This window comes from Pituophis catenifer, unplaced genomic scaffold (assembly GCF_029215685.1).
Source record: "Pituophis catenifer annectens isolate HBS135680 unplaced genomic scaffold, rPitCat1.0.hap2 SCAF_2, whole genome shotgun sequence".
Classification (NCBI taxonomy): Eukaryota; Metazoa; Chordata; class Lepidosauria; order Squamata; family Colubridae; genus Pituophis; species Pituophis catenifer.
Genome location: NW_027256882.1, coordinates 28,365,348 through 28,393,248, shown reverse-complemented (window position 1 = coordinate 28,393,248; position 27,901 = coordinate 28,365,348). Strand labels below are relative to the sequence as shown.

At 39.8% G+C, this 27,901-nt stretch overlaps 2 pseudogenes; one reads left to right on the top strand and one right to left on the bottom strand.

The window, feature by feature from the left end:
* The window catches only part of LOC139310043 (zinc finger protein 850-like), a 218,579-nt pseudogene that overhangs the window by 70,424 nt on the left and 120,254 nt on the right, over nucleotides 1-27,901 (bottom strand).
* On the top strand, nucleotides 222-27,901 carry LOC139311981 (zinc finger protein 585A-like; annotated as a pseudogene).

Below are 27,901 nucleotides of genomic sequence, written 5' to 3'. Positions count from 1 at the left end.
ATTTTGTGTTCTGATTTGTTCTGCCAATGTGTAAAACAGAGCATTTGTTGCTGTGGCTAGCACCTGTGGCTAGAAAGTGGACAGTACAGCAGGTGGAGTCTGTGGTTGTGTTTAAGCAGTTAAAATCATCAAGTACTGCATTGCTAGAAAGGATGGGAGGAGACGCGCAGAGGAACTTCCTCTTCCGGATGGCTGATGGGAGGAAGTTGGTGTGCAGAGCGGCTTTCCTGCTGTTTCCATGGTCGAAGCAGCAGCTGGCAGGTGAGTTGAGGGCAGCAGGTGGGAGGAGAGTCCAGGAGCAACTTGGGCTGGAAGTGGAGAAGCAACTGGGCTGAAGCCTCTCAGCTGCGGCTGCTGCAGGTTCCTTCCCTCCCCAAATGGAAGCCCACTGGTGCTGCAATTTCTGCTGGTGGGAAGCTTGAAAAAGTCTCCTTCAAATGAAGGTTGAGTCTTTGGGGCTGGTTTCCCTCCAGAGGGAGCTCCATCACTGGAGGTTTGGAAGAGAGCTGGAAAAAACCTTGGAGGTCTTAAGGACATCTCAGACAAATGGCTGTCCCGTCGGTTTAAAAGCCACCAGCAATGGAGCCCCCACAACCTCTGGAGGGAAGCCATTCCCGAAGAATCAACCTTCACTCAAAAGAGAAAATTGCAGCCATTCCGTTCCACTGGCTAATTGTTCTCACTGATGGGATTTTTCCTTAATTCCAGGTGTTTTTCTCTCCTTGATTAGTTTCCATGCATTGCTTCTTGTCTTGTCCTTCTGGTGCTTTGGAAAAGAAGTTGACCCTTCAAGTATTGGAACACTGCTATCATGTCACCCCTAGTCCTTCCTTTCACTAGACGATTCATTCCCAATTACTGCAACCCACTAATTATCCCTACTGCTCTTCTCTGCGCTCTTTTTTTTTATTATTGAAAAGTTTTACAAAAAAAAAAGATTTTTCCCCCAATATTCCCCCCACCCTTTTTCCCACCCCCCCACCCCTTCCCCACATCCCACCCTCCCCCCCAGACTTCCCAGAGCAAAATACAGGGTATTTCAGTTAACAATCATAAGCTAAATTAACCTATCTATCCTTAGACTACACAGTCCACCCCTGAAACCTTAACTCCACTATAAATAACGTACTTCTAAAACTTAACATTCATTCCTAAGCTATTTGATATTTTCTTGTCTGATACTTATTTTGAATATAATCAATCCATCTTCTCCATTCCGATACGTATCTTTCTTGTGTATAGTCCTTCAAATACGCTGAAATTTTTGCCATTTCTGCTAAGTTCGTTACTTTCAGTGTCCACTCTTCAATAGTAGGCAAAGAGTCCTTCCAATATTGCGCTACCAACAGCCTAGCTGCTGATATTAAGTTCAAAATCAGTTTAGTCTCTAATGCTGTACAATCCATCGTTATGCCCAATAAAAACAATTGAGTAAATTTCAACCTTTTTTTCAAAATGTTCTGCATCACCCACCAAATTTTTATCCAAAATGCCTTAATTTTCTTACAAGTCCACCATATATGATAATAAGTTGCATCATCACATTCACATCTCCAACATTTAGCTTGCAAGTTTGGATACATACATGATAATTTTTTAGGATCTAAATGCCATCTATAAAACATTTTATAAAAATTTTCTCTTAAGTTTTGTGCTTGCGTAAATTTAACATTTCTAACCCAAATCTTTTCCCATGTTTCTATCATCACTGGTTCCTGAAAGTTTTGTGCCCATTTTATCATACAGTCCTTAACCAATTCCGTTTCTGAATCTATTTCCAATAATGCATTATACAACCTTTTAATATGCATTTGACTTTGATCTCTAATCTGTTTTACCAAGTTTTCCTCATTTTGCATAACACCAATTTTTTGGTCTTCCCTCCATCTAGCTTGAAGCTGACCATACTGAAACCAAGTGTAAATTATCCCTTCTTCTTTTAATATATTTAAGGGTTTCAATTGCAGTTTACCCCTTTCCATAAAAAGAAGCTCTTTATAAGTAATCACCTCCTGTTTTTGTTCTATACTTATGTTTTCTATTGCATGTCTAGGATTTGCCCATATAGGTATCTTGTAGTTTAACTTATATTGATACTTTTTCCAAACCCTCAGCAAGGCATTTCTAAGTATGTGACCCTTAAACACCTTATCCACTTTTTTTTCGTATAACAAGTAAGCATGCCATCCATATAACAGATCATAACCTTCTATATTCAACATTCTCTCTTCAGTTAAATTAAACCAGTCACAAATTTGTGATAAAACAGCTGCTTCATAGTACAATCTTAAGTTAGGCATTTTAAGACCTCCTCTCTCATGTACATCCTGTATAATTTTCAGTTTCACTCTTGGTTTCTTCCCACCCCAAATAAAAGTATTAATCCCTTTCTGCCACTCCATCAAGTTTCCATCTTTCTTAAGCACTGATATCATTTGAAACAAAAATAGGAACCTAGGTAATACATTCATTTTTATTACTGCTATCCTTCCCAGTAGAGATAGTTGTAACTTTTTCCAATTTTCCATTTCTTTCTGCACTTTTTGCCAGAGAACTTCATAATTGTTTTTAAATAATTTCGTATTTGAGGCTGCAATATACACTCCTAGATATTTAACCTTTTTAACTATTTCAAACCCCGTTATCCTCCCTAAATCTTCTCTTTGAGATATGGACATATTTTTAGTTATCATCTTTGTCTTATGTTGATTTACTTTAAATCCAGATACCTTGCCATATTTTATTTATTATTCAAATTTCTATACCGCCCTTCTCCTTTCGGACTCAGGGCGGTGAACAGCCAAAATAAAACATTTATACATAAAGTACAATTAAAAATAAATTTAAAATAATTAAATTTGGCCCATAGTTTAAAATTTGTCAATTTAAAATCCATATCAAAATTTAAAATCAACCATAAAATCATAAAATCAAGAGAGACCGGCTAACTGAAAGAGATGAGTTTTTAGGGCCCGACGAAAAGTCCGGAGGTCGGAGATCACTCGTATCTCTGGGGGTAGACCTATTGACCTATTATGTCCAACATATGTAGTGCCGATTCTATAGGTTGAGATAAAGTAACAACCAATCATCTGCAAACGCTCTTAATCTATAATCTTGCTGTCTAATTACAATTCCTTTTATTTTATCAGAGTCATGTATCTTCTTCAGCAAAACTTCTGAAGTTAAAATAAACAGCAATGGAGACAATGGACAACCCTGCCTTGTACCTTTCTCAATTTTAAAAGAATCTGTTAAACCTCCATTAACTATTATTTATGCTGTTTATTCCTGATATATTGCTCTAATTGATTGTATAAAATACTCTCCAAAATGCATTTTTTCTATTATCTTAAACAAAAATTGCCAATTCAATCGATCAAATGCTTTCTCTGCATCCAAAAATATGAGCGCTGCAGGGACCTGGTTATTTTTTTCCAAATATTCCATTAAATTTGTCTAACATTATATTTCATTGCCTCCCTTTTATAAACCCTGATTGGTCATTATGAATTGTCTGTTGCATAACTGGCATTAATCTATTCGCTAATATCTTGGCAAAAACGTTGTAATCAGTGTTCAAAAGTGATATTGGCCTAAAATTTTCGGGTTTGATACAATTTTGATCTTCCTTCAGGATCAGTGAAACAAAAGCCGTTCTCCAGGAGGGTGGAACTCCTCTCCCTAATTGAATTTTACAAAATAAAACTCTAAGCAGTTCTACCATTTCCAACTGTAAATTCTTGTAATAAACAGCTGTTAATCCATCTGTTCCCAGAGCCTTACCTGTCTTTAACTGCTTAATTGCTGCAATAATCTCCTCAGAAGTTATTGGCTGATTCAGTCCTTCCCTCTGTTCTAACGTTAATTCAGGAATATTCTCTTCCTTTAGGTATCTATCTATATCTATGCCTTGTATTGAATCACTAGCATATAACTTAGTATAAAATTCTAAAAAATCCATTTTGATCATATTCTGTTGATGAACTTCCTTAACTCTAAATTCTATCTTACCAATAACCCGTGATTTCTGTTTTTTCCTCAACACATAAACCAACCACCTACCTGGTTTATTAGCATTACAAAATGTATTGTGTTTAGCATATTGTAAACTTGTTGCCACTTGATCAGCCATCAACATATTAAATTGATGACTAATTAAATTAAGAGCCTTGATAGTACAGTGGTCTACGCACCCTGTTATTAACACAGCTGCCTGCAATTTACTGTTGGTTCGAATCTCTCCAAGGCTCAAGGTTGACTCAGCCTTCCATCCTTTCTAAGGTAAGTGAAATGAGGACCCAGTTTGTGGGGGCAATAAGCTGACTTTGTATAGATATACAAAAGTATGAAGACTATTGCTTAATGCATTGTAAGCCGCCCTGAGTCTCCGGAGAAGGGCGGCATATAAATCAAATTTAAAAAAAAAATTGCTCTCGTAGTATATTTATTGTTTCTTTTACTCTCTTATCTCCTGGATTAATTATGAGTAACTGTTCTTTCTTTTTTATTTCCTCCTCTATCTCTTTCCGCTTCTTTTGTTGTTTTAATCTATATTTATTATTCATATGTATTAAAGTTCCCCTCATATAAGCCTTACTTGCATCCCAAACCATTTCCATAGAAGTACCCTTATGCATATTAATAGCAAAAAATTCTTTCATTTGTTTTTTAAGCTCATTAACATTTTCTTCATATCTAAATAAATTTTCATTTAACCTCCAAGACCTCCTTTCTCCCCTCTCCTGTTCCATTTCCATCCAAACCAGACTATGATCAGTTAGAGTTCTTGGACATATCTTTGTCTTCTTCACCCTAGAAATAAAATCATTTGTGATTAGTATGAAATCAATCCTGGAAAAGGATTGATGTCTATCAGAAAAAAATGTAAAGTCACTCTCCTCAACATTACGTTCTCTCCAAATATCTCTCAATTCCATATCTTCCATCATATCAAAAAAGGATTTAGGTAATTTCGCACGTGTTGAGATCTTTGATAAACTTATTTTATCCGTCTGTATATCTATTACTCCATTCCAATCACCCATTAGTATAAAAGATTTATATTCCCATTGTATTATTTTAGTGTGTAAAATTTATAAAACTTATCTTGTTGTTGATTAGGGGCGTATATTCCAATTAAAAGCATTTTTCCAGTCTGAGTTAATAATTCAATTGCAATATATCTTCCTTGAATATCTGCCTCAATTAAATTAGCTACTAATCCTTTCTTTACATATATAACTAGCCCATTTTTCTTCTCTGGCGCTGATGCCACAAAGTGTGTACCTAATCTTGAATTTATCAAATATTTTTGGTCTGATAGTCTAATGTGTGTTTCTTGCAAACAAATAACATCGTTCTTAAATTGTTTCAAATAATGAAATACTTTCTTTCTTTTTTGTGGTGAATTTAAACCATTAACATTCCAAGATAGGAATTTAGTTGCCATCTTTGGCCTTTCGAAGCTTCAAGAGCATCAGCTGAATATCCTACTCCATTTTACTCTTCAGCCTAGCCCCCCCCCCACTGCTTCTGTTTTTTGAACTTCTTGAGGTAAATCTTGAAGTTGTTGCACTTTTAATTGTTGTTCTTGACGTTTATAGGTTGCTCGGGTCAGTCGTTGTTCTCTTGGCTCTTCCTTCTTAAATGGTTCCAGAGTTGGGGGTGGGCCCCCAAGATCCAGATCTTCTTCCATGATGATTCCTCCAGCTGCTACTTCAGCATAAGTTTGTATCTGCTTTTCATCTTTCTCTTGTTGTAACATCTCCATTTTCTTTCTGCCCCCACTGGTGAGGGTGGATGTCCAGCCTTTAGAACATTAACATAGAAATCTTTTGCCTTCCAAACTGTGTTTAACCGGTATCTTTCTCAACTATAATTCACTATTAGACCAGTTGGAACATCCCATCTGTACTGCACTTGTTGGTTTCTCAGTTCATTTACCAAAAAGCCAAAGTCCTTTCTGCTTCTTAACATTTTTGGAGGAATCTCTTTCAGAACCACCATTTCTTGTCCAGCCACTTGAACCTTATTCTTATAGGAAGCTTGTAAGATGTCATTTCTAATCCTCCTGGTTGTGAAATAAATCACCACATCTCTTGGCAACTGCCTTTGTCTTGCCACCCAGGAGTTAACCCCCTAGATTTTATCAATTCGGCTTGCCACATCATCTGGACTTTCTTTGATTAGCCCTGCAATTGCTTCTGCACAAATATCCTTTAAATTTTCCCGGCTATTTTCTTTTAGCCCTCTCAGTCTCAGAGCAAATTCCATAGATCTATATTGTAACATTACCAATTCATCATCCACCTTCTCTGTTTTAGTCATAATGTCTCCTACTTTGTTTTCCAAGTTCAGATTGGCTTCATTGATTTCTTCCACTCTCTCATCCACCTGAATAATAAGTTTTGCCAATCCTGAAACTGCTAAAACAATATCAACTCTTATTTCATCATGCTTTTCTTCAACAACTTCTTTAATTGACTTTATATCCTCCTCAATTTTTTTTAATTTCCCTTACACAATTACTGTTAGGTTATTCATAGATTCTATCCCTTTGTTTAGGCAGCCAGAGTTTCTCAGGCTTCTTGAGTTGTTTTCCCATTGATTGATTGATTGATTGGTTCGATTCATATGCCGCCCTTCTCCGGAGACTCAGGGCGGCTTACAATGCGTTAAGCAATAGCCTTCATACTTTTGTATACACCTGCTTCGTAGGGCTTTCGGGGCCCCCCAAGCGGTGTTCTTTTTTATACAAAGTCAGCTTATTGCCCCCACAATCCAGGTCCTCATTTTACTTACCTCGAAAGGATGGAAGGCTGAGTCAACCTTGAGCCTGGTGAGATTCGAATTTTCAGTAATTGCAGGCAGCTGGTGCCACTTAACAGCACTTTAGTCTGCTGCGCTACCAAGGCTCTTGTATAAGATTTTCATTCATGGAATCCTTCATGAGGAACCTTTTAAGACAGGGGTGTCAAACCTGTGGCCCATGGGCTGGATGCGTGACATGCAGGCCACACCCACCCCAGCTCCACAAATGGGTAGAATGTCACGTGATGGCAACATGACATGGCAAGTTTGACACCTGTGCTTTAAGACAAGATTGGCCAGCAAGGTGGATAAAAATCAATGATTTTTTTTAAAAAAATCAAAACAATCAGATTTTTTTGATTTAAATTGGATTTTTTTGATTTAAATCGGATTTTTTTTTATTTTTATCAAATTTATTTTAATAAAAAACTTTTGGGGTAAAAATCTATCGTAAGATAGTTTTCTATTTAAAATACATAAATAGTTTATTCAGCATGAAATGGAGCTTAGTTATGTAGCATGAGGCTGTATATTCTGCAACACTGGGACTATCGGTGGGTCAACAGTGGGACAAAGGAGTAGCAGAGATGACAGTTGCTCTTTAAAAATTATGATTTAAATCGAGTTGATTTAAATCAAGCCTTTTTACTAGTGATTTAAATCATGATTTAAATTGTGATTTAAATCAACTCGATTTAAATCAAATCCACCCTGTTGGCCAGCCATTTGTCTGGAATGTTATAGGATATCGTGCCTGAGAAGGAGATTGAACTAGAAGACCTCCAAGGTCCCTTCCAACTCATAACCTATTCTCTCTTTTTTTGTAAATATTTTTTATTTATTTTTTCCAAATTTAAACATAAAACATAACTTTCAACAGCAAAAATCTCGATCCGGTCATAGATGGTTACCACACTTACATTCCTTTCACAAGCTCAATTCACAATTTCCATTACAAAAAACAAAACAAAAAACAAAAAAGAGAAGAACAGAAGATAAAAAAGAAATTCAAAACTTAAAAAAAACCAATTTTAACTCAAATTTCACATTGTCATCTATATAAATCCATTATATCTATCCAAAATTAATTTCGAATTCACTTTCACTCATTTTTACATCTGCATAACAATTCTAAACATATCTTTATTCTTCTTTACTTCATATCTTATACAAGTCATATCAAAATAATTTTTACAATATTCTAACCACTTGTTAAGTGTTTACCTTACAATTTTATCACCATTTATTCTTAATTTCAATTCAATACCACTCCATTTTTATTATATTTTATAAAACAACATTTTGTCTAATTTTAATCCTTTGACCCTTGTCCTCGAATCAGTTTACCTTAGTTTTTTTTTTTGTCCCAGTTTACATATTACACAGATTTCTCACAAAGACATATTTTATTTACTCCAATTTCTAATATATTTTCCACTATATCTCCCTCTAATATTTAACTATCTGCCAGCTTATTCCATTTGATTAATTCTCAGCTTGATCCCCTCCAAAACACCAACTATTTAGTTAATTTCAGAATAGTTCCTCAATCTCCTCTAACTCTCCTCCAACTCTCCTCCTATTTGTTTGGCTGTTTCCAGCATTTTGTGGGCTGATTTCCAGCATAGTCTCCTCCTTAACTCCCTCCATTGTTTGGCTGATTTCCAGCATAGTCTCCTCCAACTCTCCTCCTATTTGTTTGGCTGTTTCCAGCATTTTATGGGCTGATTTCCAGCATAATCTCCTCCTTAACTCCCTCCATTGTTTGGCTGATTTCCAGCATAATCTCCTCTAATCTCCCTCCATTGTTTGGCTGGTATCCAGCATAATTCCCTCCAGCACTCCTCCTATTTGTTTAGCTGATTTCCAGCACTTCTAATTAATTTCCAACATATTTCCACCGAGTCTCAAACTCTTATCTAGTTGGTATCCATCCCACACATTTTAACTGTAATATAATTATCTGTTTTATATCATTTTTCCATCCTACTCTTTCAATTTAAATCTCAGTATATTTCATAAAAGTCATCATTTCCAACAAGTATTACCTTAATTCAAGACTAATCACTAGCATCTGTGTATCTTGTATTTTATTCAATCAATCCTTATTCATCAGTTTAATATTTGTTTGCAAATTAAAATTAAAACATATTACATCAAACAGTACATTTTCTTAAAATTTTCCTGCCTCAAAATATATTCTTCTTTATTATTTTTATCCCCTTGATATCATCCACTATTTTAATAGCCACCTCTTATTTTCTATTTTTATTATTTCACAACCCTTCCTGTTTTTATCCAAAAATCATATATACCTAGGCTTTTAAACTTCATCATATATACATAGGCTTTTAAACTTTACATTTCAGTTAGTCACATTTAAATTTATCCACTTTAATTCTTCCTTTTCTTCCTTTTCCTCTCTGTCCAAAGTGCTCTATTTCAAGGTTCATCAGTTCAAAGTAAAGAATTTCTGTATGTCCCTTTAAAACTTTTAAAATGTCTGTTCCAAGCGTAGTGCATCAGCTTCATGTCTTTGTTAACTACGCCACACCTAGCTTTTGTTTACAGTTTTGTCAGTCTCCATTGTTAAAATCCAAAATGTTCTTTCTTTCTTCTTTCTTAAGATCATCTGGGACAGAGTAGGAATCTCCAAAATCCTTATATCCAATATTAATTTCAAGTAATCCAAGGTAAAAAGCCAATTAACATGTTTCTTTTCAATCCAGAAAGGGAAATCTCTTCAATCCACTTCCCTGCTTAGTCACTGCAGACTCCATGGCTATTTTGTAGCCATCCATCTGTCTAGCTTCATTAGCTTCATTAGCTTCATTTTCTTTTAGAGGCATTAATTCTCAGGAATATCCATTTCTCCTATCCACTCCAGTTAAAGGCACAGTCAAATTTCAGAAATTTATTAATGCCAAATCATCCAATTTAAGTTTACTGCAACAAAATTCAATTTGGGTCTTTACCCATTTTTTTTTTCTTATCAATCTTTAAGCCCCGCAGTCCAGCAGCCGCTTTTAAATTTGGGATCTTATTTTCCAATAATTCCAGATAGGTACGTTATGTTGCCTGGGTTGGTGTCACTCACCCGGCTTCTTGATCTTTGCTCTTTTTTCATCTTCTTCCTCCAGCACAATCCTTGTTCCCGGTTGACGCGGTTTCAGGGCAGCCGCCATGGCTGCCATTCCGCTGCCGCCGACATGAAGGAGAAGCCTCCAGCCCCGAGGAACCTGCCCGTTCCTCTCGGCCACCCAAGGCGTTCCTTCTTGTCCCCCTGCCCCTACAAGACAGGAGAGGTCCGCAGACCTAACGGCGGCAGCTTAGCAGAGGGGATTTGGCAGGGCTCAGCGGAGCTCACTATTTCCCCGTCTGTTTTCCCGCGGCGCCAAGTGGAAGTCCGCCAACTCATAACCTATTCTCTTACGGGCTTGCTATTCTCTTGGCAACCAAATTGCATGGATTCTGCCACTAGTCTTTTTCTAGGGTTTATGTTTTTTAACTTCCAGGTCTTGCCAAAAGCATGTTTTTTCCTATTGGTGCCACATCCGGGTATTAACGAGGTTCAACTCTACTGACCGTATTTTTCAGACTATAAGACTCACCTGACTATAAGGCACATCTAAATTTAGAAGAGGAAAACAACAAAAAAAAGGTTTTGGCCGACCTTTTTTGGGGCCTTTTCCAGTCTTTTTTCGACCTGTTTCTGGGGCTATTTTCGGCCCATTTTCGGGTGCTTTTTTCAGCTCGTCTTTGAGGCTTTTTTTGACTTGTTTCTGGGGCTTTTTTCCCCATTTTTGAGGCTCCCCCTCCCCCGTTTTTCAGGCTTTTAGGGGGCTGTTTTTGAGGCTTTTTGGCCGATTTTTGAGGTTTTTGGGGGGCATTGTTGAGGCTATTTTTGGCCTGCTTCTGGGGGGCTGTTTTGAGGCTTTATTGGTCAATTTTTGAGGCTTTTGGGGGCCATTTTTGAGGCTTTTGTGTCCTGTTTTTGAGGCTTTTTTTTGGCCCGTTTTTCCGAAAAAACGTTCCTGTGGTTATGAAGGTGCAGGAAAAGGAGAGAAACCAACTTGGGTTCTGCCAACCGTTGCACATTTATTATGGCTGCAGCATCCCACACTCAGGATCCCCGTTTGTGACCTTCTCAGCTAGATTCTGAAGCAAAATTAGTAGGGATGCCAGCAGGAAATTGCAAGTCACAGTTTGTGGAACAGATGCAAGTTGGCACTGTCATGTGACATCATGCTTCATGACCGGCTGCTTAGTGACACAGAAGCCAGTCCCAATTGCACTCAGTAAGTCAGGATTGCTTGAATTGGGATGTCACCAGAAGGGGTTGTAGACAGCATTTTCTTCTCTTATTTGCAGCTGAGGACTTTCATGAGCAAAACTGGTGCTTCAAATCTTGCAGAGGCTTTTGGCATCATTTCCTCAGTTCAAGCCCCACATCTCTAAATTTAGCTCAGAAGGTTTGACATTAACTATTTTGGGACATTTTGTCAGGCTGAAAACTCATGGAGCTTCCACATATATCATTTGTAGGTGTTTGTACCTGTATTTTTTCTAAATGCATATATCTGCAATTATATTAATTAATAAGCCTTCGTGGCACAGCAGACTAAAGCACTATTAAGTAACACCAGCTGCCTGCAATTACTGCAAGTTCAAATCTCACCAGGCTCAAGGTTGACTCAGCCTTCCATCCTTTTGAGGTAGGTAAAATGAGGACCCGGATTGTGGGGACAATAAGCTGACTTTATATAAAAAAGAACACCGCTTAGGGGGGTCGAAAGCCCTACTAAGCAGGTATATACAAAAGTATGAAGTCTATTACTTAACGCATTGTAAGCCACCCTGAGTCTCCGGAAAAGGGCGGCATATAAATCGAACCAATAAATAAAGTATATCCAGATATATTTGAGGATAACCCTTTCCAGTGCCAAGAATTTATGATTGACCCAAGTCAAAAACATAATTTCATGGTTCAATAGATATCTTGGTACTCTTCCATGTGTCAAATGAATCATAATTAATGTAAGAGATTATTGTATCATTGTGGCATGTTTGCTTTTTCATTGAAATGTATACTTTTTTCACATCTTCTGCAACCATTTTATACACAATTAAAGTTATACTTTTCTTTCAAACTTATAGACAAAGAGGATGGCAATAAGAGCACTCTGGACACCTGAGAATAACAAGCAATGTTGGAAAGGAAATAAAATTGAGCCAGAAATCAAAATATATTCCAGTTCCTTCAGAAAACCACACAATTCTCCTTCTCCAGCAGCTAATAGACAAAAGAAAGAAAATTAACATGAGATTTTGAGCTGGAAAAAGTAGAGGATACGAAACACAAGGACACATTGCATGAAAGATCAAGGAAGATTATTTTTCACTCAGAAAAAGATGGAAATAACTGGAACTTAGGGGGAAGGAAAAGGTCTTATTGGGCAGGGCACATAGGACAGACAATGATACAGGCCTTGCTCTGGGAAGAAGCAAACGGCTTTAATGAAAACACCACTAAACAATAGATCACACATATTTTTGACCTCAAGAATATCAGTTGTGGAAAAGCTCCATAGATCTGCCTATTGTAAAAAAAAGCATAGATTGCAAATCATAGCTGATTAAACAAGAAGATCCCAACTGTAGAAAAGCCATACAAATTATCCGAATATGCCAAAAAGTTTGGTCAGAACAGCTTCCTTGTGGTTCATGGAACGACTCACACAGGAGAGAAGCCATACGAGTGCTCCAGATGTGAATACTTTAGTGAGCATGGCAACATGGTGATACATTACAGGACACCCATCACATAAGAATGTCCAAATTCTGTGAAAGTTTCATTGGAAATTACCACCTCATGAGAGAACAAAGGACTCACACAGGACAGAAACCCTTTCAATGTCCTGATTGTGGGAAAAGTTTCAGTCACAATTCCAATCTGGTGGCGCACCAGAAAACTCACACAGGAGAGAAAACATTTGAATGTCCTGATTGTAGGAAAAGTTTCAGTCAGAATTCCCACTTGGTGACACACCAGAGGACTCATACAGGAGAGAAACCCTTTGAATGTACTGATTGTGGGAAACGTTTCAGTCAGAATTCCAATCTGGTGGCACACCAGAAGACTCACACAGGAGAGAAACCATTTGATTGTCCTGATTGCGGGAAAAGTTTCAGTCACAATTCCAACCTGGTGACACACCAGAGGACTCACACAGGAGAGAAACCATTTGAATGTCCTGATTGTGGGAAAAGTTTCAGTCACAATTCCAGCCTGGTGGTACACCAAAGGACTCACACAGGAGAGAAACCATTTGAATGTCCTGATTGTGGGAAAAGTTTCAGTCACAATTCCAGCCTGGTGAAACACCAGAAGACTCACACAGGAGAGAAACCATTTGAATGTCCTGATTGTGGGAAAAGTTTCAGTCACAATTCCAGCCTGGTGAGACACCAGAGGACGCACACAGGAGAGAAACCATTTGAATGTCCAGATTGTGGGAAAAGTTTCAGTCACAATTCCAGCCTGGTGAAACACCAGAGGATTCACACAGGAGAAAAACCATTTGAATGTCCTGATTGTGGGAAAAGGTTCAGTGACAATTCCAATCTGGTGATACACCAAAGGACTCACACAGGAGAGAAACCATTTGAATGTCCTGATTGTGGGAAAAGGTTCAGTAACAATTCCACCCTGGTGAAACACCAGAAGACTCACACAGGAGAGAATCCATTTGAATGTCCTGATTGTGGGAAAAGTTTCAGTTACAATTCCAGCTTGCTGGCACACCAGAGGACTCACACAGGAGAGAAACTCTTTCAATGTCCAGATTGTGTGAAAAGTTTCAGTCACAATTCCAGCCTGGTAAAACACCAGAGGACTCACACAGGAGAGAAACCGTTTGAATGTCCTGATTGTGAGAAAAGTTTCAATCAAAATTCTGACTTGGTGATACACCAGAGGACTCACACAGGAGAGAAACCGTTTGAATGTCCTGATTGTGGGAAAAGTTTCAGTTACAATTCCAGCCTGGTGATACACCAGAGGACTCACACAGGAGAGAAACCATTTGAATGTCTTGATTGTGGGAAAAGGTTCCGTAACAATTCCAATCTGGTGGCACACCAGAAAACTCACACAGGAGAAAAACCATTTGAATGTCCTGATTGTGGGAAAAGGTTCAGTGACAATTCCAATCTGGTGAAACACCAAAGGACTCACACAGGAGAGAAACCATTTGAATGTCCTGATTGTGGGAAAAGGTTCAGTCACAATTCCAGCCTGGTGACACACCAGAGGACTCACACAGGAGAGAAACCATTTGATTGTCCTGATTGCGGGAAAAGGTTCCGTAACAATTCCAATCTGGTGGCACACCAGAAAACTCACACAGGAGAAAAACCATTTGAATGTCCTGATTGTGGGAAAAGGTTCAGTGACATTTCCAATCTGGTGATACACCAAAGGACTCACACAGGAGAGAAACCATTTGAATGTCCTGATTGTGGGAAAAGGTTCAGTAACAATTCCACCCTGGTGAAACACCAGAAGACTCACACAGGAGAGAATCCATTTGAATGTCCTGATTGTGGGAAAAGATTCAGTTACAATTCCAGCTTGCTGGCACACCAGAAAACTCACACAGGAGAGAAACTCTTTCCATGTCCAGATTGTGTGAAAAGTTTCAGTCAAACTTCCCACTTGGTGACACACCAGAGGACTCATACAGGAGAGAAACCATTTGAATGTCCTGATTGTGGGAAAAGTTTCAGTCAGAATTCCAGCCTGGTGATACACCAGAGGACTCACACAGGAGAGAAACCATTCGAATGTCTTGATTGTGGGAAAAGGTTCAGTAACAATTCCAATCTGGTGGCACACCAGAAAACTCACACAGGAGAGAAACCATTTGAATGTCCTGATTGTGGGAAAAGTTTCCTTTGGAATTCTGTGCTGGTGAGACACCAGAGGATTCACACAGAAGAGAAACCATATGAATGTCCAGATTGTGGGAAAGATTTCAGTACTAAGACTAGCCTTTTAAATCATGTGCTTATACACACGGGAGAAACCATTTAAGTGCCCCAAGAGTGGACGGTGCTTCAGGAAACATTCCACCCTTATTGCACACAAGAAAATGTGCATGGATTTTCCAAAGTGATGAGTAATGACCTAAAGCAGTGGCTCCCAAAGTGGGCGGTACCAAAGTGGGGGGCGGTGGGATGACTTAGGGGGACAGTAAGAGGCAAGAGGGGTGGCAGGGGGGTGCTAGAGGCAAAAGGGGGCAGCAGGGGGGCGCTAAGTGGCAAGGAGGGTGGCGGAGTGTGGCCCCCACCCTTTGGCCTGTGCCTTGCAGCAGTTACCTCCTTGCAAGCAAACAGCAAGAAAAAACAGCTCCTTTCAGCTTCAGCATAGGCTAATTAGCACAAGTTGATTAGATTGGCCTCCCGACTCTCTCAGCTGTTTTGCGCAGGGCTCTGCTGCTTGCTGCAAAGAGTGTCGGGGCAGATTTGTTTTCCCCTTGTGGTAATCAAGCTATGCTGAAAACGAAACTGAAAGTAAAGCAGGCTGTTTGCTGTTTGCTGCAAGGAAAAATGAGGCAGAGGCAGAGGGAGATTTCTTTTTCTTCCTTTTCCTCACTAAAAAGGGTAGGTGCAAACAATGGGAAATTTAGGGCAAAAGAGGAGAGTTCAAGATTTTAAAACACAAAAGAAAAAAAGGAAAAAGAAAAAGGCAAAAATAAAAATGGGAAGGGAGAAAAAGAAAAAGAAATGAAAGAGAAAGATGTTATACATATTTAGAATTGAAATATTAATAGTAAGAAATAAATGGGAAATCATGATTGTAAAAATGAAATGAATAATAATTGGAATATTTGTCTTTTTATTTTTGAAATCTAGACAATGATAAGATTTTCTTTTTTTCTTTTTTAGAAATATGAATAAGTATAAACTGTAACAATTGAAATATCTTTAATGGTATATGGTGCTGAAAGTAAAAAGGATTAAGTTGTAGCTTGGATAACATTGTTCTATTTTTCATTTAACAGCATTTTCACATATAAATTCTACAACTAGCATCCTTCTCTTTATTAACAAATTAAAGTTTTCACTGACTCTTAATCATTTCCTCTTAGTCTCTCCACAGTTCTCTTTCTTGATGTTTTCCTCCCTTTCTCCCATTTCTTTATCTTCTTCTTTTTCCTGTTCCTATATCTCCCCTTCAGCCTTTTTCCTTTAATTTTAACTCTATTACTTTTCATGCTCAATCTTACCCCATTTATTTCTCTTTTCTTCATATTTGAGATGTATTTTCCCATATCCATTTTTATTCTATCATATTGAACCCAGTGTATTCATCTTTATCTTTTTTCCCCAATTATTTCCTTTTCAATATTATCTCCTTGTTTCTCTTGCTTCTCATTCATCTTTTTTCTTTCTTTTTTTTTCCAAGTTAACCAATTCTCTGCTTCTTTATTTCCCTTAAATGCCTCCCTTACTTTCTGAAACATCTCCCTTAGTGTCTCATATTCATCCTCCCAATTATCCATATTTTCCATGTTAAAAGGCTAGGATTTTTAAGCTTATTCTTTTCATTTACATATGTGGGGGGGGGATGCTTTTCAAGGAGTCACAAGGGGAGCTGAGAGCAGAGTCATTCTGACAGTGTCTTTTAAAATTGCTTGGAAGACCCATTTTTTCCCTAACGATAATGGTTTGTATATTTTGGAATAAAACATATACCAGGAAAAAGTACTTGGAAAACTTGGACAGAACGAAAAGAAAGGCAGGACTGAACTCATTATCAGTAGCTAGTAGTTCATTGTTATCAGTGACTCCCACTGATTCTAAACTAATTTTAAGACTGGGATTGCAGACTACTGAAATTTAAGTATTCAACATTGGTCTCAGAAATCTTTGATTTGAACTATGGCAAGAAAAATCGTAAAATGGGGCAAAATTTTACTCCGGAAAAGGGTGGCATATAAATCGAACCAATAAATAAATAAATGAATGAATAAAACTCACTTAACCATAATAATTTCTAGATATTTTAAGTGTAGAGAATTCAAATGTTGAGAATGACCCATTATTTCATCTCCTTTTCCGCACTAGGTACCACTATTTGATTTATTTTCCTTTTATTCAAATAACAACAGAAAACCCAATACAGTTCAGTATGAATTGGCTTTCCAGTCCTTCCTTGATGCACTTTTTCACATTGGTTATCTAGTTTAAATGCCAAAGGAAAATCAATGATATATTTTTCAGATCTTTGGAGGATCACACTGTCAATTGTTCACACTGCTCAAGCAAAACTAATGGGCGTGAATTAAATTTTAGCTAAAAAGTGGAGCTTTAATTCCAGAAGTCCATTCTTTAAACTTGGACTTCTGGAATTCAAAGGCTCTGGATTAAATGGTACTCCAGACAAAAGATGGAGAAAAGTATCTTGCTTTTAGACATGATAATAGCTGTCTAGAAAGGTGAGTTATGAGCTATTTTGTCAACATCAGAAATTTAATTTATTCCCTGTTAAAAATGCAAAGACAAGGAGTACAAGGAGCAAATAAAAGACCTTCATGTTGGGGTTGGTTCTGGACCAAATCTAACTTGTGGGACAGAAACCAGCTCTCAGCCCTCCTTGTGACTTCTTGAAAAGCATCCCCCCCCCACACGCTCCACCGCCTGAGGAGGCAGGGGAGGGCTGCAGGTTGATCCCAAGGGGGTCTGGGAATGGGTGTGAATTCATCCCACAGCCCTCTCCATCCCCTCCTCTGTGAAATTGCTTTCTCCCACTCGCTGGTGGTCAGCAAATTCAAAAGGAACCCCCAGCTGAGAATCACTGCTCTAGATTGGTTGATTCAGGGGATTTCTCTAGCGTTAACTAATAGTGTTAGCTATCTTTGTTACAGGGATAAATTTGTATTGGAGCAGCCTGCAGACCTCCCAAAGGCTCTGCGCACCCTGTTTTTGCAAAAAATGGGCCGGTTTTTCACAAAAACGGGACATGCGGGGCAAGGCTTCAGGAGGCCAAAAATGGCTGTATCCCGTATATTTTACTGTTACTGTCTTCCTTAGTGGGTCATGCAAACCGCTATTCCGAACAATGCTATTTATAGGGGTTGGGGGTGGGGGTGGGGGAAGTGGTGGGTTGCCCCAGTTCTATAGAACCGGTAGTAAAACTGGCAGGAGGCCCCGCCCACCGACCCCAACATCACCAAAACGCTTCTGTGCATGTGCAGAAGAGTGCGTGCATGCGTGAGCAAAGTGAGCGTTCGCGGCTCCACTGCAAACCGGTAGTAAAGGTAAGTAGAACCCACCCCTGGGTGGGGGGCACTGAGGATGAGTTTGTAGTACCAAGGGGGCGGTGGACTGAAAAAGTTTGGGAACCTCTGACCTAAAGTGATGAGTGTAAAGGTTTGAATTATAAGTCCAGCTGAGAATTTGACTCTTCAATTTGACCAGAAAGAATTTGCTTGATTGTTTTTGTCATCAAGTATTTCATAGTATTAGATGGGAAGGAGGAAAGCAAAAATCGGAACATGTTAGTTCGATAATGGCTGTCTGGCTGGCCATCAGCAGCAGAAGTTGCTGGGTATTTATTTCTGCAGAAATTGTGCAATTCTGCAAAAATCATTTTAGGAGTGTTCTCTGCATTTTTATCATAATCAATGCTAGAAATGCCACATGCAGAGTACCAGCCTTTTTCTCCCTGGGTATCCTTGAGATTTTCCACCTCAGAATTTCCCAGGCAGCATCTCTTCGGGATAAGAGCGCTCAGGCTGTAGTTAGAGGTTGTGGGTCCTCATGGAAGGAGAAAACAAGAGGAAAGAGAAATAGTTTATCTTTTCCTAAGAATTCATTGCACCAAGCATGTCTGCTCATGTGTCTCATGAATGAGACACGCAAGTGGAAGAAACCAGATAAATAACAAATATATTGGGGGAGTTTGGGGCAGTGACAAAAGCAGTGTAAAATTTCAGATGCAAAGGCTACTCTGCCTTGGATGTGACCTTCATGGAGAAGAGCTGTAGGAATATTGAGTTGAGAAAAGGGATTGTGTTTTTGAGTACAGGATCTCCAGGTTCATTCGCAACTCCTGTTGTGATCTCCTTCGCTTGGAGGTTCCTCCTTGTTAGTCTTTGATGTTAGCAGAACCAAGGGATTGATACTTTTGTGGTTCCCCCCTTGGTAGGGAAATGTGAGGGAAAAAGACGTACAGTAGATGTTTCATTTCTAAAACAGCATTGCATAAGACTCATGAATAGATTTTGAGGGGGGAAAAGGAAAGTGTCAGCATTTCTGTAAACATTGGGACAATGTAATGCAAAGCTCTCTTCCCAACACCTGGGAGATCTTTCCTGTTCTTTCACTTCTCTCCCAGGACTCCTTAACATTATTTGTAGCAGTTAAAGTGATATTTTAGCTATGCAGATGGATTATCCTGATTTTGCTGGGATTGGAAGACACCAAAGAATTCCAAGATCTTTCATTTCACCAACAAGATTCAAAAAGACAGGTTACAATGTTTTTTAGTAGATCACATTGCATCTGATCCCTTTGAAGGATACTCGGTAACCAGGAGCAGATCAGGACTGGCATGTGGAGAAACCAAGATGTAACTCAATGATCTTTCTGGATAATCCCTGGGGACTTTCCATGACTGAGAATAGGATACGATAGGATAGGATTGAATGGAAATGAATTCTTTATTGGCCAAGTGTGATTGGACACAAGGAATTTGTCTTTGGTGCATATGCTCTCAGTGTACATAAAAAGACAAGATACATTTGTCAAGAATCACAAGGAAGAATACTTAATGATAGTCCTAGGGTAGAAATAAGTAATCAAATCATAGTAGGAAACAATATAAATTGTAAGGATACAAGCCACAAAGTAACAGTCATACAGTCATAAGTGGGAGGAGATGGGTGATAGGAACAATGGGAAGATTAATAGTAATAGTAATTCAGACTTAGTAAATAGTTTGACAGTGTTGAGGGAATTATTTGTTTAGCAGAGTGATGGCATTCAGTAAAAAACTGTTCTTGTGTCTAGTTGTTCTGGTGTGCAGTGCTCGATAGCCTCATTTTGAGGTTAGGAGTTGAAACATTTTAGGGATCTGTAAATATTTTCACAGCCCTCTTTTTGACTCATGCAGTATGCAGGTCCTTAATGGAAGGCAGGTTGGTAGTAATTGTTTTTTCTGCAGTTCTAATTATCCTCTGAAGTCTGTGTCTGTGTTCTTGTGTTGCAGAACCAAACCAGACAGTTACAGAGGTGCAGAAGACACACTCAATAATTCCTTTTTAGAACTGTATCAGCAGTTCCTTGGGCTGTTTGAGCTTCCTGGGTTGGTGCAGAAAGAACATTCTTTGTTGTGCTTTTTTGATGATGTTTTTGATGTTAGGTGTCCATTTTAGGTCTTGAGATATGATAGAACGTAGAAATTTGAAGGTCTCTACTGTTGATACTGTGTTGTCTAGTATTGTGAGAGGTGGAAGTATGGAAGGGTTTCTCCTAAAGTCTACCACCATTTCTACTGTTTTGAGTGTGTTCAGTTCCAGGTTGTTCCAGTCACACCACGAGGCTAGTTGTTCAACCTCCCGTCTTTATGCAGATTCATCATTGTCTCGAATGAGACCAATCACTGTTGTATCATCTGCAAACTTCAGTAGTTTAAGAGATGGATCATTTGAGATGCAGTCATTGGTATATAGAGAGAAGAGAAATGGGGAGAGCACAAATCCTTGTGGGGGCCCTATGCTAATTGTACAGGTATCTGATGTGATTCTGCTTAGCTTCACCTGCTGCTTCCTGTCTGTTAGGAAGCTTATGATCCACTTACAAGGGTGTTCAGGTACCGCTAGCTGGTTTAGTTTAGTTAGAAGTATGTCTGGAATGATAGTGTTGAATGCTGAACTAAAGTCTATAAAGGGGACCCTTGCGTAGGCCTTTGGAGATTTAAGACCTTGTAGGATGTAGTGCAGAGCCATATTAACAGCATCATCTGTCAATCTATATGAGTAGAGAACACAAACTAACTCCCTGCTCCTAGCCCAGCACTGTCACCCACCCTATCAAATTCAAATAGGTGCCAAATTTCTAAAATTTAAAATAGTAAAATGCTCAATATACTTAATATTATCTGATTGTTTTCCTTTTTCTCTTTCCTTGGTATCATATTTTAGTGCACATCTTTATCATGTCTCGTTTTATTATGGTTAGACATTGGAAACCCTTCCAATGATCCCAAAGCCTCTGAATGTCTCTCAGGGCTATATAAAAATATGTGTCTTCTGCTAAATGCTTTATTATGTCCTAAAGCCATGATGGTGAACCTATGGCACGCGTGCCAAAGGTGGCAAACGGAGCCATAACTGTGGGCAAGCGAGAGTTGCCCTAGCTCAGCACCGATTGATTTTCAGTCCTTCTGGGCCCACTGGAAGTCGGGAAATGGGCCATTTCCAGCCTCCAGAGAGCCTCCGGAGGGATGGGGAAAGCCATTTTCGCCCTGTCCAGAGTCCAAGAAAGCCTCTGAAGCCTGGGGAGGGAGAAAAACAGGCCTCATGGACCCACCAGTAACCTTTTTGCTGTCACATGCCAAAAGTGGGGGCGGAGCGCAGGGGGATTGTGCGTGCATGCACGGGGCTCGGGGGGACATTGAATTATGGGTGTGGGCACATGTGAACGCGACCTCCCTGCGCTCCCCCCACTTTTGGCACGCAATGGTAAAAAGGTTAGCCATCACTGTCCTAAAGGGTCTTAATCCCATCATCCTGGAGCTGAAGGTCTTTTGTTTTAGCAATAGCAATAGTAGTTAGACTTATATACCGCTTCACAGTGCTTTAACAGCCCTCTCTAAGCAGTTTTACAGAGTCAGCATATTGTCCCTAACAATCTGGCTCATTTTACCCACCTCGGAAGGATGAGTCTGGTGAGATTCGATCTGCCAAATTGCAGGCAGCTGGCAATCAGCAGAAGAAGCCTGCAGTACTGCACTCTAACCACTGCGCCACCACTGCTCTTATAGATAGGCTGGCCCAATCTTTCTTAATGGGCACAAAATGCCTGCTGGGGGCTATTAAGAAAGACTGAGTCTGCCTTCCTACCTCTAAAAAAAACCACGTTTCTCCATTTCTCATTTAGGGAAATATAATATTCTGCCTTTTTAATATTTCCCAAAATATTTCATTCTTCTGGGGAGTGGTGCTGACTTTCTACAAATCATAAAAAGCTCTTTACATTTCCAACATTCATTTGAGGTGCCTTTAAACATTCTGGACAATTTATCCAGTAATAGATAAACACAGTACATCATTTTATCAAACTTTTCTTTTATAGTTTAATGTGAATTTTAGATCTTTCATCTGTCAAACAAAAAAATATTCTGTCAATGAGTACTTCAGCTTCAACCACAACAATACCTGAGCAAATAAGAGATACAAACTCAAGGTAAACCGCTCCAAATTCAATTGCCGAAAATACGACTTCAGCAACAGAGTGGTCAATCCCTGGAATGCACTACCTGACTCTGGTTTTGTTGCAAGAAATATCCTTCTAGGTTCTGCTCCAAGTTGGGAAAAAGACACTGGAAACATGGAGACTGCTTGGAAAGATGGTTTAATGGCGGACAGGATCACATGGCTTGAGTTCCTGAACAGAAAAGGGCAGATACAGCGAGTCCTCAGGTTTTTATGCTCTCTCTGGCTTTGAATTTCCTGGGGCCCCGAAAGAGTATCTTGATTGGTTGTCAGACTCCCAGGTGGTGGGGGTCTTAGCTAGCCTTGCTGGTTGATATAATCTTCCCAGGCTTCTGTTGCTAGATGGGTAGAGGGCTAATCCTATCTTTGTTGGATCTTTGGCAATTCCTACTATGGCTCTGCCTGAAGGAGGTAGATCTTTGTTATGTAGAATAGACTGGCCCAGGCCTTAATGGCCCATTGAGAAAGGGTGGGAGCAGGAAGATGGGAGCTGCTTCATCTTTAAAACATGCTTCTCCATTTCTCATCCAGGGAAATATAATATTCTGCCTTTTTAATATTTCCTAAAATATTTCTTCCGGGAAAGGGGTGGGTGCTAACTTCCTACAGTTTCTTCCCCAAATCCCCAAAACTTTAACCTTAAACTGTGTACTGTTGACCTCACCCCATTCCTAAGAGGTCTGTAAGGCATAAGCGCACCATCTTCCCTGTCCTAATGTCCCTTTTTACTCTTATTCTTTTCATGTATTCCAATTATGTTTATGCTTTTATAGGTTTTCTTATATATGCTTGACAAATAAAATAAATTAAAAAAAATGTCATGAACTTTCAGGGCTCAGCACGTAGCTAATCTTCGTAAGCTTAGAGGTATCACATTTCACTCTTTTGTTTGGGTCAGTTGCCAGAAGTCAAAAATGACGGTAGCATTTAATCAGTGAAAACCTCCTGCAACCGCCTTAGATAAGAGAGGGGACAAGCGTGTTTTTCTGCCTGCCTGGAGATGGCGCTCAAACAGGCCACACCAGTGGCTAGAAAGCGGACGGTACAGCAGGCGGCGTCTGTGGTTGTGTTTAAGGAGTTAAAACCATCAAGTACTGCATTGCTAGAAAGGCTGGGAGGAGAGGAGACGCGCAGAGGAACTTCCTCTTCCGGATGGCTGATGGGAGGAAGTTGGTGTGCAGAGCGGCTTTTGTGCTGTTTCCATGGTGGAAGCAGCAGCTGGCAGGTGAGTGGAGGGCAGCAGGTGGGAGGAGAGTCCGGGAGCAACTTGGGCTGGAAGCGGAGAAGCAACTGGGCTGAAGCCTCTCAGCTGCTGCTGCTGCAGGTTCCTTCCCTCCCCAAATGGAAGCCCACTGGTGCTGCAGGCTGGGAAACTGGGGGCTGCAATTTCTGCTGGTGGGAAGCTTGAAAAAGTCTCCTTCGAATGCAGGTTGAGTCTTTGGGGCTGGTTTCCCTCCAGAGGGAGCTCCGTCACTGGAGGTTTGGAAGAGAGCTGGAAGAAACCTTGGAGGTCTTAATGACATCTCAGACAAATGGCTGTCCCGTCGGTTTAAAAGCCACCAGCAATGGAGCCCCCACAACCTCTGGAGGGAAGCCATTCCCGAAGAATCAACCTTCACTCAAAAGAGACTTTTTCAGTCTTCCAGGCAGCAGAAAATTGCAGCCATTCCGTTCCACTGGCTAATTGTTCTCACTGATGGGATTTCTCCTTAATTCCAGGTGTTTTTCTCTCCTTGATTAGTTTCCATGCATTGCTTCTTGTCTTGTCCTTCTGGTGCTTTGGAAAAGAAGTTGACCCTTCAAGTATTGGAACACTGCTATCATGTCACCCCTAGTCCTTCCTTTCACTAGACGATTCATTCCCAATTACTGCAACCCACTAATTATTCCTACTGCTCTTCTCTGCGCTCTTTATAGAGTCTGGACGCCTTTTTTATATTGTGGTGATGAAAACTGGTTGCAGTAATCCAAGCGTTAAGCAGACTAAAGCACAATTAAGTAACACCAGCTGCTTGCAATTACTGCAAGTTCAAATCTCACCAGGCTCAAGGTTGACTCACATTTCCATCCTTTCGATGTAGGTAAAATGAGGACCTGGATTTTGGGGGCAATAAGTTGACTTTGTATAAAAAAGAACACCGCTTTGGAGGGGTGGGGGGTGGGAAAGCCCTACTAAGCAGGTATATACAAAAGTATGAAGGCTATTGCTTAATGTGTTGTAAGCCACCCGGAGTCTCCGGAGAAGGGCAGCATATAAATCAAACCAATAAATAAATAAATACATATATAATCTATCCTTAGTACATCCAGATATATTTGAGGATAACCCTTGGCAGTGCCAAGAATTTATGATTGACCCAAGTCAAAAACATAATTTTATGGTTGAATAGATATCTTGGTACTCTTCCATGTGTCAAATGAATCATAATTAATGTAAGAGATTATTCTAGCATTGTGGCATGTTTGCTTTTTCATTGTAATGTATACTTTTTTCACATCTTCTGCAACCATTTTATACAGAATTAAATTTACACTTTTCTTTGAAATTTATAGACAAAGAGGATGGCAATAAGAGCACTCTGCACAACTGAGAATAACAAGCAACGTTGAAAAGGAAATAAAATTAGGCAGAAATCAAAATATATTCCATCTCCTTCAAAAAACCACACAATTCTCCTTCTCCAGCAGCTAATAGACAAAAGAGAGAAAATTAACATGAGATTTTGAGCTGGAAAAAGTAGAGGATACGAAACTCAAGGATACATTGCATGAAAAATCAAGGAAGATTATTTTTCACTCAGAAAAAAATGGAAATATCTGGAAGTTAGGGGGAAGGAAAAGGTCTTATTGGGTAGGACACATAGGACAGACAATGATACAGGCCTTACTCTGGGGAGAAGCAAACACCAATCAAAACACCACTAAACAATAGATTTTGATTTAGTGGTAATCAAAACAGCACTAAACAATAGATCACACATATTTTTGACCTCAAGAATATCAGTTGTGGAAAAGCTCCATAGATCTGCCTATTGTAGAAAAAGCACAGATTACAAATCATAGCTGATTAAACAAGGAGATCCCAACTGTACAAAAGCCGTACAAATTATCTGAATATGCCAAAAAGTTTGGACAGAACAGCTTACTTGTGGTTCATGGAACAACCCACACAGGAGAGAAGCCATATGAATGCTCCCGACATGAACACTTTAGTGAGCATGGCAACATGGTAATACATCACAGGACACCCATCACATAAGAATGTCCAAATTGTGTGAAAGTTTCATTGGGAATTACCATCTCATGAGACAACAAAGGACTCACAAAGGAGAGAAACCCTTTCAATGTCCTGATTGTGGGAAAAGCTTCCTTTGGAATTCTGAGCTGGTGAGACACCAGAAGACTCACACAGGAGAGAAACCATTTGAATGTCCAGATTGTGGGAAAAGTTTCAATCGCAATTCCAGCCTGGTGATACACCAGAGGACTCACACAGGAGAGAAACCATTTGAATGTCCTCATTGTGGGAAAAGTTTCTTTAACAATTCCAGCCTGGTGATACACCAAAGGACTCACACAGGAGAGAAACCATTTGAATGTCCTGATTGTGGGAAAAGTTTCAGTCAGAATTCCCACCTGGTGACACACCAGAGGACTCACACAGGAGAGAAACCATTTGAATGTTCTGATTGTGGGAAAAGTTTCAGTCAGAATTTCAACCTGGTGAAACACCAGAAGACTCACACAGGAGAGAAACCATTTGAATGTCCTGATTGTGGGAAAAGTTTCAGTCAGAATTCCCACCTGGTGACACACCAGAAGACTCACATAGGAGAGAAACCATTTGAATGTCCTGATTGTGGGAAAAGTTTCAATCAGAATTCCAACCTGGTGAAACACCAGAAGGCTCACACAGGAGAGAAATCATTTGAATGTCCTGATTGTGGGAAAAGGTTCAGTAACAATTCCAACCTGGTGGCACACCAGAGGACTCACACAGGAAAGAAACCCTTTCAGTGTCCTGATTGTGGGAAAAGTTTCAGTCGGAATTCTACGCTGGTGAGACACGAGAGGACTCATACAGGAGAGAAACCATTTGAATGTTCAGATTGCGGGAAAAGGTTCAGTTACAATTGCAATCTGGTGGCACACCAGAAGACTCACACAGGAGAGAAACCGTTTGAATGTCCTGATTGTGGGAAAAGTTTTAGTCAGAATTCCCACCTGGTGAGACACCAGAGGACTCACACAGGAGAGAAACCATTTGAATGTTCTGATTGTGGCAAAAGTTTCAGTCACAATTCCGGCCTGGTGACACACCAGAGAACTCACACAGGAGAGAAACCATTTGAATGTCCTGATTGTGGGAAACGTTTCAATCAGAATTCCAACCTGGTGAAACACCAGAAGACTCACACAGGAGAGAAACCATTTGAATGTCCTGACTGTGGGAAAAGGTTCAGTAACAATTCCAATCTGGTGGCACACCAGGAGACTCACACAGGAGAGAAACCATTTGAATGTCCTGATTGTGGGAAAAGTTTCAGTCACAATTCCAGCCTGGTGAAACACCAGAAGACTCACACAGGAGAGAAACTATTTGAATGTCCTGATTGTGGGAAAAATTTCAGTCACAATTCCAGCCTGGTGACACACCAGAGAACTCACACAGGAGAGAAACCATTTGAATGTCCTGATTGTGGGAAATGTTTCAGTCAGAATTCCCACCTGGTGACACACCAGAGGACTCACACAGGAGAGAAACCATACGAGTGCCCAGACTGTGGGAAAGATTTCAGTACTAAGACTAGCCTTTTAAATCACGTGCTTATACACACGGGAGAAACCATTTAAGTGCCCCAAGAGTGGATGGTGCTTAAGGAAACATTCCATCCTTATTGCACACAAGAAAATGCGCATGGATTTTCCAAAGTGATGAGTGATGACCTAAAGCAGTGGTTTCCAAAGTGGGCGGTACCAACGTGGGGGGCAGTAGGATGACTTAGAGTGGGCAATAAGAGCAAGGGGATGGCAGGGGGGCGCTAGAGGGAAAAGCGGGTGGCAGGAGGGCGCTAAGTGGCAAGGAGGGTGGCGGAGGGTGGCCCCCACCCTTTGGCCTGTGCCTCGCAACATTTACCTCCTTGCAAGCAAAAAGCAAGAAAAAACAGCTCCTTTCAGCTTCAGCATAGGCTAATTAGCACAAGTTGATTAGATTGGCCTCCCAACTCTCCCAGCTGTTTTGCACAGGGCTCTTCTGCTTGCTGCAAATTGTTGGAGCAGATTTTTTTCCCCTTGTGCTAATCAAGCTATGCTGAAAATGAAACTGAAAGTAAAGCAGGCTGTTTGCTGTTTGCTGCAAGGAAAAATTAGGCAGAGGGAGATTTCTTTTTCTTCTTTTTCCTCACTAAAAAGTAGTTGCAAAAAATGGGAAATTTAGGGCAAAAGAGGAGAGTTCAAGATTTTAAAACAAAAGAAAAAAAGGAGAAAGAAAAAGGCAAATATAAAAATGGGAAGGGAGAATAAGAAATGAAAGAGAAAGATGTTATACATATTTAGAATTGAAATATGAATAGTAGTAAGAAATA